General features: G+C 40.2%; 4 non-coding genes and 6 pseudogenes across 4 annotated transcripts; all 10 read right to left on the minus strand.

Moving 5' to 3' along the window:
* Positions 1-863: 863 nt before the first annotated feature.
* Positions 864-982, minus strand: LOC144514737 (5S ribosomal RNA). The gene has a single exon (XR_013501547.1). It is a non-coding gene; the product is annotated as a 5S ribosomal RNA (ribosomal RNA).
* An 875-nt stretch (positions 983-1857) lies between these two features.
* LOC144514738 (5S ribosomal RNA) lies at positions 1858-1976 on the minus strand. The gene has a single exon (XR_013501548.1). It is a non-coding gene; the product is annotated as a 5S ribosomal RNA (ribosomal RNA).
* An 873-nt stretch (positions 1977-2849) lies between these two features.
* Positions 2850-2970, minus strand: LOC144514739 (5S ribosomal RNA; annotated as a pseudogene).
* Positions 2971-3835: 865 nt separating this feature from the next.
* LOC144514736 (5S ribosomal RNA) lies at positions 3836-3954 on the minus strand. Its single transcript, XR_013501546.1, has one exon. It is a non-coding gene; the product is annotated as a 5S ribosomal RNA (ribosomal RNA).
* An 872-nt stretch (positions 3955-4826) lies between these two features.
* On the minus strand, positions 4827-4944 carry LOC144514730 (5S ribosomal RNA; annotated as a pseudogene).
* An 864-nt stretch (positions 4945-5808) lies between these two features.
* On the minus strand, positions 5809-5923 carry LOC144514733 (5S ribosomal RNA; annotated as a pseudogene).
* A 1890-nt stretch (positions 5924-7813) lies between these two features.
* Positions 7814-7934, minus strand: LOC144514732 (5S ribosomal RNA; annotated as a pseudogene).
* An 872-nt stretch (positions 7935-8806) lies between these two features.
* LOC144514735 (5S ribosomal RNA) lies at positions 8807-8924 on the minus strand (annotated as a pseudogene).
* An 869-nt stretch (positions 8925-9793) lies between these two features.
* On the minus strand, positions 9794-9913 carry LOC144514731 (5S ribosomal RNA; annotated as a pseudogene).
* A 3849-nt stretch (positions 9914-13762) lies between these two features.
* LOC144514729 (5S ribosomal RNA) lies at positions 13763-13881 on the minus strand. Its single transcript, XR_013501545.1, has one exon. It is a non-coding gene; the product is annotated as a 5S ribosomal RNA (ribosomal RNA).
* Positions 13882-14441: the final 560 nt, after the last annotated feature.

Consider the following 14441-nt stretch of genomic DNA (forward strand, 5'->3'; position numbering starts at 1 on the left):
CAAGTGAAAACAAGCTATTTAAAGGCGATGAACCCCAGAAGGTTCTCAAAACTGTTGAAGACGCATGATTTGGGGTTGAGGAGTACTCAACTACATGTAATCACACTAGTAGTGCACCTATACATTTTGCAGTAGCTCTCTGGTAGTTCAACTACATTCATCTTCGAACCAACAAGTTGAATTGCTTTTTTGCTCTCTTTTTTTCGATACTGTAATTAACACTGCTGTATTTTTAAGCATTCTTTCATTTGTTTTGTTCCATATTTATTCATTCATTTAGCCTGTTGCTATATGTATTCTTACATGTATGTATTTCCATGTTTATTTTTTCATTACTGTAATTATTTCTCAATTCTTTTGAACTTTACCTTTACTCAGACTTGAGTGACTTGTCGTCTTCCGTAAATTTGCATGATCCAAAATGTAGATATCTCTGATTTCAAAACTATCCAGATTGGCATAATCTTGAAGAACAAGAATATTCAATTCATGGTCAAAGTGCATGAACTCCTACTTGAATTGTTGAACACTGTGAGGTTGTTTATTTTAGTTTTAATTAAAGATGTTGCTTCCAAAAAAAGTTGCATCCTCCGTACAGTTTCCTTGTCAGCTCTGTCTCCAGCAAAGGAGGAGTAGCGCCCTCTGGCGATAGTGAAATGAAGCTTTGCAAACCACTGTCTTTATTTTCTAAGCTCACTAGATGGCAATCTCTGTTCAAAGAAAAGGGTTAAAGGAATGGCAATTAAGTGTGTTTTCAACCCTTTGTTGAACAGAAAGTGGCATCTAGTGAGCTCAGAAAATGAAGACAGTGTTTTGCTTTGCTTCATTGACCATTACTAGCGCCCTCTGCTGACGGAAAGAAAAGCTTACAGCACCGGGTATTCCCAGGCGGTCTCCCATCCAAGTACTGACCCGGCCCGACCCTGCTTAGCTTCCGAGATCGGACGAGATCGGGCGTGTTCAGGAGTGGTATGGCCGTAGCGAGTGTACCAAGTGAAAACAAGCTATTTAAAAGACGATGAACCCCAGAGGTTCTCAAAACTGTTGAAGGCGCAGTTTGGGGTTGAGGAGTACTCAACTACATGTAATCACACTAGTAGTGCACCTATACATTTGCAGTAGCTCTCTGGTAGTTCAACTACATTCATCTTCGAACCAACAAGTTGAATTGCTTTTTTGCTCTCTTTTTTTCGGTACTGTAATTAACACTGCTGTATTTTTAAGCATTCTTTCATTTGTTTTGTTCCATATTTATTCATTCATTTAGCCTGTTGCTATATGTATTCTTACATGTATGTATTTCCATGTTTATTTTTTTCATTACTGTAATTATTTCTCAATTCTTTTGAACTTTACCTTTACTCAGACTTGAGTGACTTGTCGTCTTCCGTAAATTTGCATGATCCAAAATGTAGATATCTCTGATTTCAAAACTATCCAGATTGGCATAATCTTGAAGAACAAGAACAAATCAATTCATGGTCAAAGTGCATGAACTCCTACTTGAATTGTTGAACACTGTGAGGTTGTTTATTTTAGTTTTAATTAAAGATGTTGCTTCAAAAAAAAAGTTGCATCCTCCGTACAGTTTCCTTGTCAGCTCTGTCTCCAGCAAAGGAGGAGTAGCGCCCTCTGGCGATGGTGAAATGAAGCTTTGCAAACCACTGTCTTTATTTTTCTAAGCTCACTAGATGGCAATCTCTGTTCAAAGAAAAGGGTTAAAGGAATGGCAATTCAGTGTGTTTTCAACCCTTTGTTGAACAGAAAGTGGCATCTAGTGAGCTCAGAAAATGAAGACAGTGTTTTGCTTTGCTTCATTTGACCATTACTAGCGCCCTCTGCTGACGGAAAAGAAAAAGCTTACAGCACCGGGTATTCCCAGGCGGTCTCCCATCCAAGTACTGACCCGGCCCGACCCTGCTTAGCTTCCGAGATCGGACGAGATCGGGCGTGTTCAGGAGTGGTATGGCCGTAGCGAGTGTACCAAGTGAAAACAAGCTATTTAAAGGCGATGAACCCCAGAGGTTCTCAAAACTGTTGAAGACGCAGTTTGGGGTTGAGGAGTACTCAACTACATGTAATCACACTAGTAGTGCACCTATACATTTTGCAGTAGCTCTCTGGTAGTTCAACTACATTCATCTTCGAACCAACAAGTTGAATTGCTTTTTTGCTCTCTTTTTTTCGGTACTGTAATTAACACTGCTGTATTTTTAAGCATTCTTTCATTTGTTTTTGTTCCATATTTATTCATTCATTTAGCCTGTTGCTATATGTATTCTTACATGTATGTATTTCCATGTTTATTTTTTCATTACTGTAATTATTTCTCAATTCTTTTGAACTTTACCTTTACTCAGACTTGAGTGACTTGTAGATCTTCCGTAAATTTGCATGATCAAAATGTAGATATCTTTGATTTCAAAACTATCCAGATCGGCACAATCTTGAAGAACAAGAACAAAGAATTCATGGTCAAAGTGCATGAACTCCTACTTGAATTGTTGAACACTGTGAGGTTGTTTATTTTAGTTTTAATTAAAGATGTTGCTTCCAAAAAAAAAGTTGCATCCTCCGTACAGTTTCCTTGTCAGCTCTGTCTCCAGCAAAGGAGGAGTAGCGCCCTCTGGCGATGGTGAAATGAAGCTTTGCAAACCACTGTCTTTATTTTCTAAGCTCACTAGATGGCAATCTCTGTTCAAAGAAAAGGGTTAAAGGAATGGCAATTCAGTGTGTTTTCAACCCTTTGTTGAACAGAAAGTGGCATCTAGTGAGCTCAGAAAATGAAGACAGTGTTTTGCTTTGCTTCATTGACCATTACTAGCGCCCTCTGCTGACGGAAAAGAAAAAGCTTACAGCACCGGGTATTCCCAGGCGGTCTCCCATCCAAGTACTGACCCGGCCCGACCCTGCTTAGCTTCCGAGATCGGACGAGATCGGGCGTGTTCAGGGAGTGGTATGGCCCGTAGCGAGTGTACCAAGTGAAAACAAGCTATTTAAAGGCGATGAACCCCAGAGGTTCTCAAAACTGTTGAAGACGCAGTTTGGGGTTGAGGAGTACTCAACTACATGTAATCACACTAGTAGTGCACCTATACATTTTGCAGTAGCTCTCTGGTAGTTCAACTACATTCATCTTCGAACCAACAAGTTGAATTGCTTTTTTTGCTCTCTTTTTTTCGGTACTGTAATTAACACTGCTGTATTTTTAAGCATTCTTTCATTTGTTTTTGTTCCATATTTATTCATTCATTTAGCCTGTTGCTATATGTATTCTTACATGTATGTATTTCCATGTTTATTTTTTCATTACTGTAATTATTTCTCAATTCTTTTGAACTTTACCTTTACTCAGACTTGAGTGACTTGTAGATCTTCCGTAAATTTGCATGATCCAAAATGTAGATATCTTTGATTTCAAAACTATCCAGATCGGCACAATCTTGAAGAACAAGAACAAAGAATTCATGGTCAAAGTGCATGAACTCCTACTTGAATTGTTGAACACTGTGAGGTTGTTTATTTTTAGTTTTAATTAAAGATGTTGCTTCCAGTTGCATCCTCAGTACAGTTTCCTTGTCAGCTCTGTCTCCAGCAAAGGAGGAGTAGCGCCCTCTGGCGATGTGAAATGAGCTTTGCAAACCACTGTCTTTATTTTCTAAGCTCACTAGATGGCAATCTCTGTTCAAAGAAAAGGGTTAAAGGAATGGCAATTCAGTGTGTTTTTCAACCCTTTGTTGAACAGAGAGTGGCATCTAGTGAGCTCAGAAAATGAAGACAGTGTTTGCTTGCTTCATTTTGACCATTACTAGCGCCCTCTGCTGACGGAAAGAGAAAACTACAGCACTGGGTATTCCCAGGCGGTCTCCCATCCAAGTACTGACCCGGCCCGGCCCTGCTTAGCTTCCGAGATCGGACGAGATCGGGCGTGTTCAGGGTGGTATGGCCGTAGCGAGTGTACCAAGTGAAAACAAGCTATTTAAAGGCGATGAACCCCAGAGGTTCTCAAAACTGTTGAGAGACGCAGTTTGGGGTTGAGGAGTACTCAACTACATGTAATCACACTAGTAGTGCACCTATACATTTTGCAGTATTGCTCTCTGGTAGTTCAACTACATTCATCTTGAACCAACAAGTTGAATTGCTTTTTTGCTCTCTTTTTTTCGGTACTGTAATTAACACTGCTGTATTTTTAAGCATTCTTTCATTTGTTTTGTTCCATATTTATTCATTCATTTTAGCCTGTTGCTATATGTATTCTTACATGTATGTATTTCCATGTTTATTTTTTCATTACTGTAATTATTTCTCAATTCTTTTGAACTTTACCTTTACTCAGACTTGAGTGACTTGTCGTCTTCCGTAAAATTTGCATGATCCAAAATGTAGATATCTTTGATTTCAAAACTATCAGATCGGCACAATCTTGAAGAACAAGAACAAAGAATTCATGGTCAAAGTGCATGAACTCCTACTTGAATTGTTGAACACTGTGAGGTTGTTTATTTTAGTTTTAATTAAAGATGTTGCTTCCAAAAAAAAGTTGCATCCTCCGTACAGTTTCCTTGTCAGCTCTGTCTCCAGCAAAGGAGGAGTAGCGCCCTCTGGCGATAGTGAAATGAAGCTTTGCAAACCACTGTCTTTATTTTTCTAAGCTCACTAGATGGCAATCTCTGTTCAAAGAAAAGGGTTAAAGGAATGGCAATTCAGTGTGTTTTCAACCCTTTGTTGAACAGAAAGTGGCATCTAGTGAGCTCAGAAAAATGAAGACAGTGTTTTGCTGCTTCATTGACCATTACTAGCGCCCTCTGCTGACGGAAAAGAAAAGCTTACAGCACCGGGTATTCCCAGGCGGTCTCCCATCCAAGTACTGACCCGGCCCGACCCTGCTAGCTTCCGAGATCGGACGAGATCGGGCGTGTTCAGGAGTGGTATGGCCGTAGCGAGTGTACCAAGTGAAAACAAGCTATTTAAAGGCGATGAACCCCAGAGGTTCTCAAAACTGTTGAGAGACGCAGTTTGGGGTTGAGGAGTACTCAACTACATGTAATCACACTAGTAGTGCACCTATACATTTTGCAGTAGCTCTCTGGTAGTTCAACTACATTCATCTTCGAACCAACAAGTTGAATTGCTTTTTTGCTCTCTTTTTTCGGTACTGTAATTAACACTGCTGTATTTTTAAGCATTCTTTCATTTGTTTTGTTCCATATTTATTCATTCATTTAGCCTGTTGCTATATGTATTCTTACATGTATGTATTTCCATGTTTATTTTTTTCATTACTGTAATTATTTCTCAATTCTTTTGAACTTTACCTTTACTCAGACTTGAGTGACTTGTCGTCTTCCGTAAATTTGCATGATCCAAAATGTAGATATCTTTGATTTCAAAACTATCCAGATCGGCACAATCTTGAAGAACAAGAACAAAGAATTCATGGTCAAAGTGCATGAACTCCTACTTGAATTGTTGAACACTGTGAGGTTGTTTATTTTAGTTTTAATTAAGATGTTGCTTCCAAAAAAAAGTTGCATCCTCCGTACAGTTTCCTTGTCAGCTCTGTCTCCAGCAAAGGAGGAGTAGCGCCCTCTGGCGATAGTGAAATGAAGCTTTGCAAACCACTGTCTTTATTTTCTAAGCTCACTAGATGGCAATCTCTGTTCAAAGAAAGGGTTAAAGGAATGGCAATTCAGTGTGTTTTCAACCCTTTGTTGAACAGAAAGTGGCATCTAGTGAGCTCAGTGAGAGACAGTGTTTTGCTGCTTCATTGACCATTACTAAGCGCCCTCTGCTGACGGAAAGAAAAGCTTACAGCACCGGGTATTCCCAGGCGGTCTCCATCCAAGTACTGACCCGGCCCGACCCTGCTTAGCTTCCGAGATCGGACGAGATCGGGTGTTCAGAGGTGGTATGGCGTAGCTAGTGTACCAAGTGAAAACAAGCTATTTAAAGGCAGTGAACTAGGGGTTCTCAAAACTGTTGAAGAGCGCAGTTTGGGGGTTGAGAGTACTCAACTACATGTAATCACACTATTAGTGCACCTATACATTTTGCAGTAGCTCTCTGGTAGTTCAACTACATTTCATCTTCGAACCAACAAGTTGGACGCTTTTTTGCTCTCTTTTTCGGTACTGTAATTAACACTGCTGTATTTTTAGCATTCTTTCATTTGTTTTGTTCCATATTTGTTCATTCATTTTAGCCTGTTGCTATATGTATTCTTACATGTATGTATTTCCATGTTTATTTTTTTCATTACTGTAATTATTTCTCAATTCTTTTGAACTTTACCTTTACTCAGACTTGAGTGACTTGTAAATCTTCCGTAAATTTGCATGATCCAAATATGCCACAGATATCTTTGATTTCAAAAGCTATCCAGATCGGCACAATCTTGATGAACAAGAGCAAAGAATTCATCGGATCAAAGGCCATGAACTCCTACATCAGATTGTTGAACACTGTGAGGAATTTGTTTATTTTAGTTTTAATTAAAGATGTTGCTTCCAGTTTGCATCCTCCGTACAGTTTCCTTGTCAGCTCTGTCTCCAGCAAAGGAGGAGTAGCGCCCTCTGGCGATAGTGAGAAATGAAGCTTTGCAAACCACTGTCTTTATTTTTCTAAGCTCACTAGATGGCAATCTCTCTGTTCAAAGAAAAGGAGTTAAAGGAGCTGAGCAATTCAGTGTGTTTTCCAACCCTTTGTTGAACAGAAAGTGGCATCTAGTGAGCTCAGAAAAACTCGAGACAGTCGTTTTGACTGCTTCGTTGACCGTGCTAAGCGCCTCTGCTGACGGAAAGAAGACACAGCACCTGGGTATTCCCAGGCGGTCTCCCCATCCAAGTACTGACCGGCCCCGACCCTGCTTCGCTTCGAGATCAGACGAGGATGCGAGGCGTGTTCAGGGTGGTAGATGGCCGATGTCGAGTGTACCAGGTGAAAACAAGCTATTTAGAGGCGATGAACTGAGAGGTTCATCAAAGGAAACTGTTGAAAGGCGCAGTTTGGGGTTGAGAGTACTCAACTACATGTAATCACACTAGTAGTGCACCTATACATTTTGCCATTGTTAGCTCTCTGGTAGTTCAACTTCATTCATCTTGAACCAACAAGTTGAATTGCTTTTTTGCTCTCTTTTTCGGTACCGTAATTAACACTGCTGTATTTTTGGCATTCTTTCATTTGTTTTTGTTCCATATTTATTCATTCGTTAGCCTGTTGCTATATGTATTCTTACATGTATGTATTTCCATGTTTATTTTTCATTACTGCTTGAGTATTTCTCAATTCTTTTGAACTTTACCTTTACTCAGACTTGAGTGACTTGTCGATCTTCCGTAAATTTGCATGATCCAAAATGTAGATATCTTTGATTTCAGAAACCTATCCAGATCGGCGCAATCTTCAGAGAACAAGAACAAGAATTCATGGTCAAAGTGCATGAACTCCTACTTGAGTGTTGAACACTGTGAGGTTGTTTATTTTAGTTTTAATTAAAGATGTTGCTTCCAGTTGCATCCTCGCACAGTTTGCTTGTCAGCTCTGTCTCCTTAGCGAAAGGAGGAGTAGCGCCCTCTGGCGATAATTGAAATGAGAGCTTTGCAAACCACTGTCTTTGGCCTGCATAAAGCTCACTGGAATGGCAATCTCTGTTCAAAGAAAGGGTTAAAGGAATATGGCAATTCCAGTGTGTTTTCAGCCCTTTGTTGAACAGAGAGAGTGGCATCTAGTGAGCTCAGAAAAATGAAGACAGTGTTCTGCTGCTTCGATCTGACCATTACTAAGCAGCCCTCTGCTGGCCGGAAAAGAAAAAGCTCGGCACCGGGTATTCCCAGGCGGTCTCCCATCCAAGTACTGGCCCGGCCCGACCCTGCTTAGCTTCCGGGGATCGGATGAGATCGGGCGTGTTCAGGAGTGGTATGGCCGTATGCTTGAGTGTACCAAGTGAAAACAAAGCTATTTAAAGGCGAGTGAGACCCCAGAGTTCTCAGGAACTGGTGAAGAGCGCAGTTTGGGGTTGAGGAGTACTCAACTACATGTAATCACACTAGTAGTGCACCTGCCGCCATTTGCAGTAGCTCTCTGGTAGTTCAACTACATTCATCTTCGAACCAACAAGTTGAATTGCTTTTTTGCTCTCTTTTTCGGTACTGTAATTAACACTGCTGTATTTTTAAGCATTCTTTCATTTGTTTTGTTCCATATTTATTCATTCATTTAGCCTGTTGCTATATGTATTCTTACATGTCATGTATTTCCATGTTTATTTTTTCATTACTGTAATTATTTCTCAATTCTTTTGAACTTTACCTTTACTCAGACTTGAGTGACTTGTAGTCTTCCGTAAATTTGCATGATCAAAATGTAGATATCTTTGATTTCAAAACTATCCAGATCGGCACAATCTTGAAGAACAAGAACAAAGAATTCATGGTCAAAGTGCATGAACTCCTACTTGAATTGTTGAACACTGTGAGGTTGTTTATTTTAGTTTTAATTAAAGATGTTGCTTCCAAAAAAAAGTTGCATCTCCGTACAGTTTTCCTTGTCAGCTCTGTCTCCAGCAAAGGAGGAGTAGCGCCCTCTGGCGATGGTGAAATGAAGCTTTGCAAACCACTGTCTTTATTTTCCTAAGCTCACTAGATGGCAATCTCTGTTCAGAAAAGGGTTAAAGGAATGGCAATTCACGGTGTGTTTTCAACCCTTTGTTGAACAGAAAGTGGCATCTGGTGAGCTCAAGAAACAGGAGACAGTGTTTGCTGCTTCATTGACCGATACAACGCCCTCTGCTGACGGAAAGAAAAACTTACAGCACCGGGTATTCCCAGGCGGTCTCCCATCCAAGTACTGACCCGGCCCGGCCTTAGCTTCCGAGATCGGGGCTGAGATCGGGCGTGTTCAGGAGTGGTATGGCCGTGCGAGTGTACCAAGTGAAAACAAGCTATTTAAAGGCAGTGAACAGAGGTTCTCAAAACTGTTGAAGACGCAGTTTGGGGGTTGAGGAGTACTCAACTACATGTAATCACACTAGTAGTGCACCTATACATTTGCAGTAGCTCTCTGGTAGTTCAACTACATTCATCTTCGAACCAACAAGTTGAATTGCTTTTTTGCTCTCTTTTTTCGGTACTGTAATTAACACTGCTGTATTTTTAAGCATTCTTTCATTTGTTTTGTTCCATATTTATTCATTCATTTAGCCTGTTGCTATATGTATTCTTACATGTATGTATTTCCATGTTTATTTTTTCATTACTGTAATTATTTCTCAATTCTGAACTACCTTTTACTCGTCTTTGAGTGACATCGCAGATCACTCCGTAAATTTTGCATGATCAAATAGGAGATATCTTTGGTTCAAAACTTGTCGGATGCAGCAAATCTTGAAGAACTAGAACAAGATTTCATGGATCCAAGATGCATGAACTCTCATACTTGAGTATAGTTGAACACTGTGAGGTATGTTTGTAGTTTAATTAAAGATGTTGCTTCAGTTGCATCCTCCGTACAGTTTCCTTGTCAGCTCTGTCTCCAGCAAAGGAGGGAGTAGCGCCCTCTGGCGATAATGGTGAAATGAAAGCTTTGCAAACCACTGTCTTTATTTTCTAAAGCTCACTGAGATGGCAATCTCTGTTCAAAGAAAGGGTTAAAGGAATGGCAATTCGGTGTGTTTTCAGCCCTTTGTTGAACAGAAAGTGGCATCTAGTGAAGGCTCAAACTCGAAGACGAGTGTTTTGCTTTGCTTCGACCCCGACCGAATACTAAGCGCCCTCTGCTGACGGAAAGAAAAAGCTTACAGCACCGAGGTATTCAGGCGGTCTCCCATCCAAGTACTGACCCAGCCCGACCCTGCTTAGCTTCCGAGATCGGACCGAGATCGGGCGTGTTCAGGGGTGGTATGGCCGTAAGCGAGTGTACCAAGTGAAAACAAGAGCTATTTAAAGACGATGAACCCCAGGAGGTTCTCAAAACTGTTGAAAGGCGCAGTTTGGGGTTGAGATTGCTCAACTTCATGTAATCACACTAGTAGTGCACCTACACATTTGCAGTAGCTCTCTGGTAGTTCAACTACATTCATCATCGAACCAACAAGTTGGATTGCTTTTTGCTCTCTCTGGAGTAGTGTAATTAACACTGCTGTAATTTTTAAAGCATTCTTTCATTTGTTTTTGTTCCATATTTATTCATTCATTTAGCCACCTGTTGCTATATGTATTCTTACATGTATGTATTTCCATGTTTATTTTTTCATTACTGTGAGTATTTCTCAATTCTTTTTGAGCTTTACCTTTACTCAGACTTGAGTGACTTGTCGATCTTCAAGTAAATTTGCATGAGTCCAAAATGTAGATATCTTTGATTTCAAAACTATCCAGATGGCACTTTGTTTAATCTTGAGAGAACAAGAACAAAGAATTCATGGTCAAAGTGCATGAACTCTACTTGAATTGTTGAACACTGTGAGGTTGTTTATTTTAGTTTTAATTAAAGATGTTGCTTCCAAAAAAAAGTTGCATCCACCCGTACCAGGTTTCCTTGTCAGCTCTGTCTCCAGCAAAGGAGGAGTAGCGCCCTCTGGCGATGGTGAAATGAAGCTTTTGCAAAGCCACTGTCTTTATTTTTCTAAGCTCACTGAGATGTGCAAATCTCTGTTCCAAAAGAAAGGGTTAAAGGAATGGCAATTCAGTGTGTTTTCTCAACCCTTTGTTGAAGACAGAAAGTGGCATCTGGTGAGCTCGAAAAATGAAGACAGTGTTTGCTAGCTTCGTTGACCATTACCAGCGCCCTCTGCTGAAAGCGGAAAAGAAAAGCTGCATGCCGAGGTATTCCCAAGCGGTCTCCCACATCCAGATGCTGCGGCCGACCCTGCTTAGCTTCCGAGATCGGGGCGAGATCGGGCGTGTTCAGGGTGGCCTATGGCCGATAAGCGAGTGTGCAAGTGAGAAACAAGCTATTTAAAGGCGATGAACCCCAGAGGTTCTCAAAACTGTTGAAGGCGCAGTTTGGGGTTGAGGAGTACTCAACTGCACGTAATCACACTAGTAGTGCACCTATACATTTTGCAGTAGCTCTCTGGTAGTTCAGCTACATTCTGTCTTGCCAGACCAACAAGTTGAATTGCTTTTTTGCTCTCTTTTTCGGTACTGTAGTGACCTAGCATGTATTTTTAAGCATTTCTTTCATTTGTTTTGTTCCATATTTGTTCATTCATTTAGCCTGTTGCTATATGTATTCTTACATGTATGTATTTCCATGTTTATCATTACTTAATTATTTCTCAATTCTTTTGAACTTTACCTTTACTCAGACTTGAGTGACTTGTAGATCTTCCGTAAATTTGCATGATCAAAATGTAGATATCTTTGATTTCAAAACTATCAGATCGGCACAATCTTGAAGAGCAAGAACAAAGAATTCATGGTCAAGTGCATGAACTCCTACTTGAATTGTTGAACACTGTGAGGTTGTTTATTTTAGTTTTAATTAAAGATATTTGCTTCCAAAAAAAAGTTGCATCCTCCGTACAGTTTCCTTGTCAGCTCTGTCTCCAGCAAAGGAGGAGTAGCGCCCTCTGGCGATGGTGAAATGAAGCTTTGCAAACCACTGTCTTTATTTTCTAAGCTCACTAGATGGCAATCTCTGTTCAAAGAAAGGGTTAAAGGAATGGCAATTCAGTGTGTTTTCAACCTTTGTTGAACCCAGAAAGTGGCATCTAGTGAGCTCAGAAAAATGAAGACAGTGTTTGCAGCTTCATTTGACCATTACTAGCGCCCTCTGCTGACGGAAGAAAAGCTTACAGCACGGGTATTCCCAGGCGGTCTCCACATCAAGTACTGAGCCCGGCCGACCCTGCTGCTTCCGAGATCGGACGAGATCGGGCGTGTTCAGGGTGGTATGGCGTAAGCGAGTGTACCAAGTGAAAACAAGCTATTTAAAGGCGATGAACCCCAGAGGTTCTCAAAACTGTTGAAGGCGCAGTTTGGGGTTGAGGAGTACTCAACTACATGTAATCACACTAGTAGTGCACCTATACATTTTGCAGTAGCTCTCTGGTAGTTCAGCTTCATTCATCTTCAGAACCAACAAGTTGAATTGCTTTTTTGCTCTCTCTTTCGAGTACTGTAATTAACACTGCTGTATTTTTAAGCATTCTTTCATTTGTTTTGTTCCATATTTATTCATTCATTTAGCCTGTTGCTATATGTATTCTTACATGTATGTATTTCCATGTTTATTTTTTCATTACTGTAATTATTTCTCAATTCTTTTGAACTTTACCTTTACTCAGACTTGAGTGACTTGTAGATCTTCCGTAAATTTGCATGATCCAAAATGTAGATATCTTTGATTTCAAAACTATCAGATCGGCACAATCTTGAAGAACAGAACAAAGAATTCATGGTCAAAGTGCATGAACTCCTACTTGAATTGTTTGAACACTGTGAGGTTGTTTATTTTAGTTTTAATTAAAGATGTTGCTTCCAAAAAAGTTGCATCCTCACGTACAGTTTCCTTGTCAGCTCTGTCTCCAGCAAAGGAGGAGTAGCGCCCTCTGGCGATGGTGAAATGAAGCTTTGCAAACCACTGTCTTTATTTTCTAAGCTCACTAGATGGCAATCTCTGTTCAAAAGAAAAGGGTTAAAGGAATGGCAATTCAGTGTGTTTTCAACCCTTTGTTGAACAGAAAGTGGCATCTAGTGAGCTCAGAGAAAATGAAGACGGTGTTTTGCTTTGATTCATTTGACCGCTACTAGCGCCCTCTGCTGACGGAAAGAAAAAGCACAGCACCGGGTATTCCCAGGCGGTCTCCCATCCAAGTGCTGACGGCCCGACCCTGCCCAGCTTCGAGATCGGACGAGATCGGGCGTGTTCAGGGTGGTATGGCCGTCAGCGAGTGTACCAAGTGAAAACAAGCTATTTAAAGACGATGAACCCCCAGAGGTTCTCAAAACTGTTAGAAGACGCAGTTTGGGGTTGAGTACTCAACTACATGTAATCACACTAGTAGTGCACCTATACATTTGCAGTAGCTCTCTGGTAGTTCAACTACATTCATCTTCGAACCAACAAGTTGAATTGCTTTTTTGCTCTCTTTTTTCGGTACTGTAATTAACACTGCTGTATTTTTAAGCATTCTTTCATTTGTTTTGTTCCATATTTATTCATTCATTTAGCCTGTTGCTATATGTATTCTTACATGTATGTATTTCCATGTTTATTTTTTCATTACTGTAATTATTTCTCAATTCTTTTGAACTTTACCTTTACTCAGACTTGAGTGACTTGTCGATCTTCCGTAAATTTGCATGATCCAAAATGTAGATATCTTTGATTTCAAAACTATCCAGATCGGCACAATCTTGAAGAACAAGAACAAAGAATTCATGGTCAAAGTGCATGAACTCCTACTTGAATTGTTGAACACTGTGAGGTTGTTTATTTTAGTTTTAATTAAAGATGTTGCTTCCAAAAAAAAAGTTGCATCCTCCGTACAGTTTCCTTGTCAGCTCTGTCTCCAGCAAAGGAGGAGTAGCGCCCTCTGGCGATAGTGAAATGAAGCTTTGCAAACCACTGTCTTTATTTTCTAAGCTCACTAGATGGCAATCTCTGTTCAAAGAAAAAGGGTTAAAGGAATGGCAATTCAGTGTGTTTTCAACCCTTTGTTGAACAGAAAGTGGCATCTAGTGAGCTCAGAAAATGAAGACAGTGTTTTGCTGCTTCATTGACCATTACTAACGCCCTCTGCTGACGGAAAAGAAAAACACAGCACCGGGTATTCCCAGGCGGTCTCCCATCCAAGTACTGACCCGGCCCGACCCTGCTTAGCTTCCGAGATCGGACGAGATCGGGCGTGTTCAGGGTGGTATGGCCGTAGCGAGTGTACCAAGTGAAAACAAGCTATTTAAAGACGATGAACCCCAGAGGTTCTCAAAACTGTTGAAGACGCAGTTTGGGGTTGAGGAGTACTCAACTACATGTAATCACACTAGTAGTGCACCTATACATTTTGCAGTAGCTCTCTGGTAGTTCAACTACATTCATCTTCGAACCAACAAGTTGAATTGCTTTTTTGCTCTCTTTTTTTCGGTACTGTAATTAACACTGCTGTATTTTTAAGCATTCTTTCATTTGTTTTGTTCCATATTTATTCATTCATTTAGCCTGTTGCTATATGTATTCTTACATGTATGTATTTCCATGTTTATTTTTTCATTACTGTAATTATTTCTCAATTCTTTTGAACTTTACCTTTACTCAGACTTGAGTGACTTGTCGTCTTCCGTAAATTTGCATGATCCAAAATGTAGATATCTTTGATTTCAAAACTATCAGATCGGCACAATCTTGAAGAACAAGAACAAAGAATTCATGGTCAAAGTGCATGAACTCCTGCTTGGATTGTTGAACACTGTGAGGTTGTTTATTTTAGTTTTAAT

This window comes from Sander vitreus, unplaced genomic scaffold, assembly GCF_031162955.1.
Source record: "Sander vitreus isolate 19-12246 unplaced genomic scaffold, sanVit1 ctg681_0, whole genome shotgun sequence".
In the NCBI taxonomy this organism is placed as follows: Eukaryota; Metazoa; Chordata; class Actinopteri; order Perciformes; family Percidae; genus Sander; species Sander vitreus.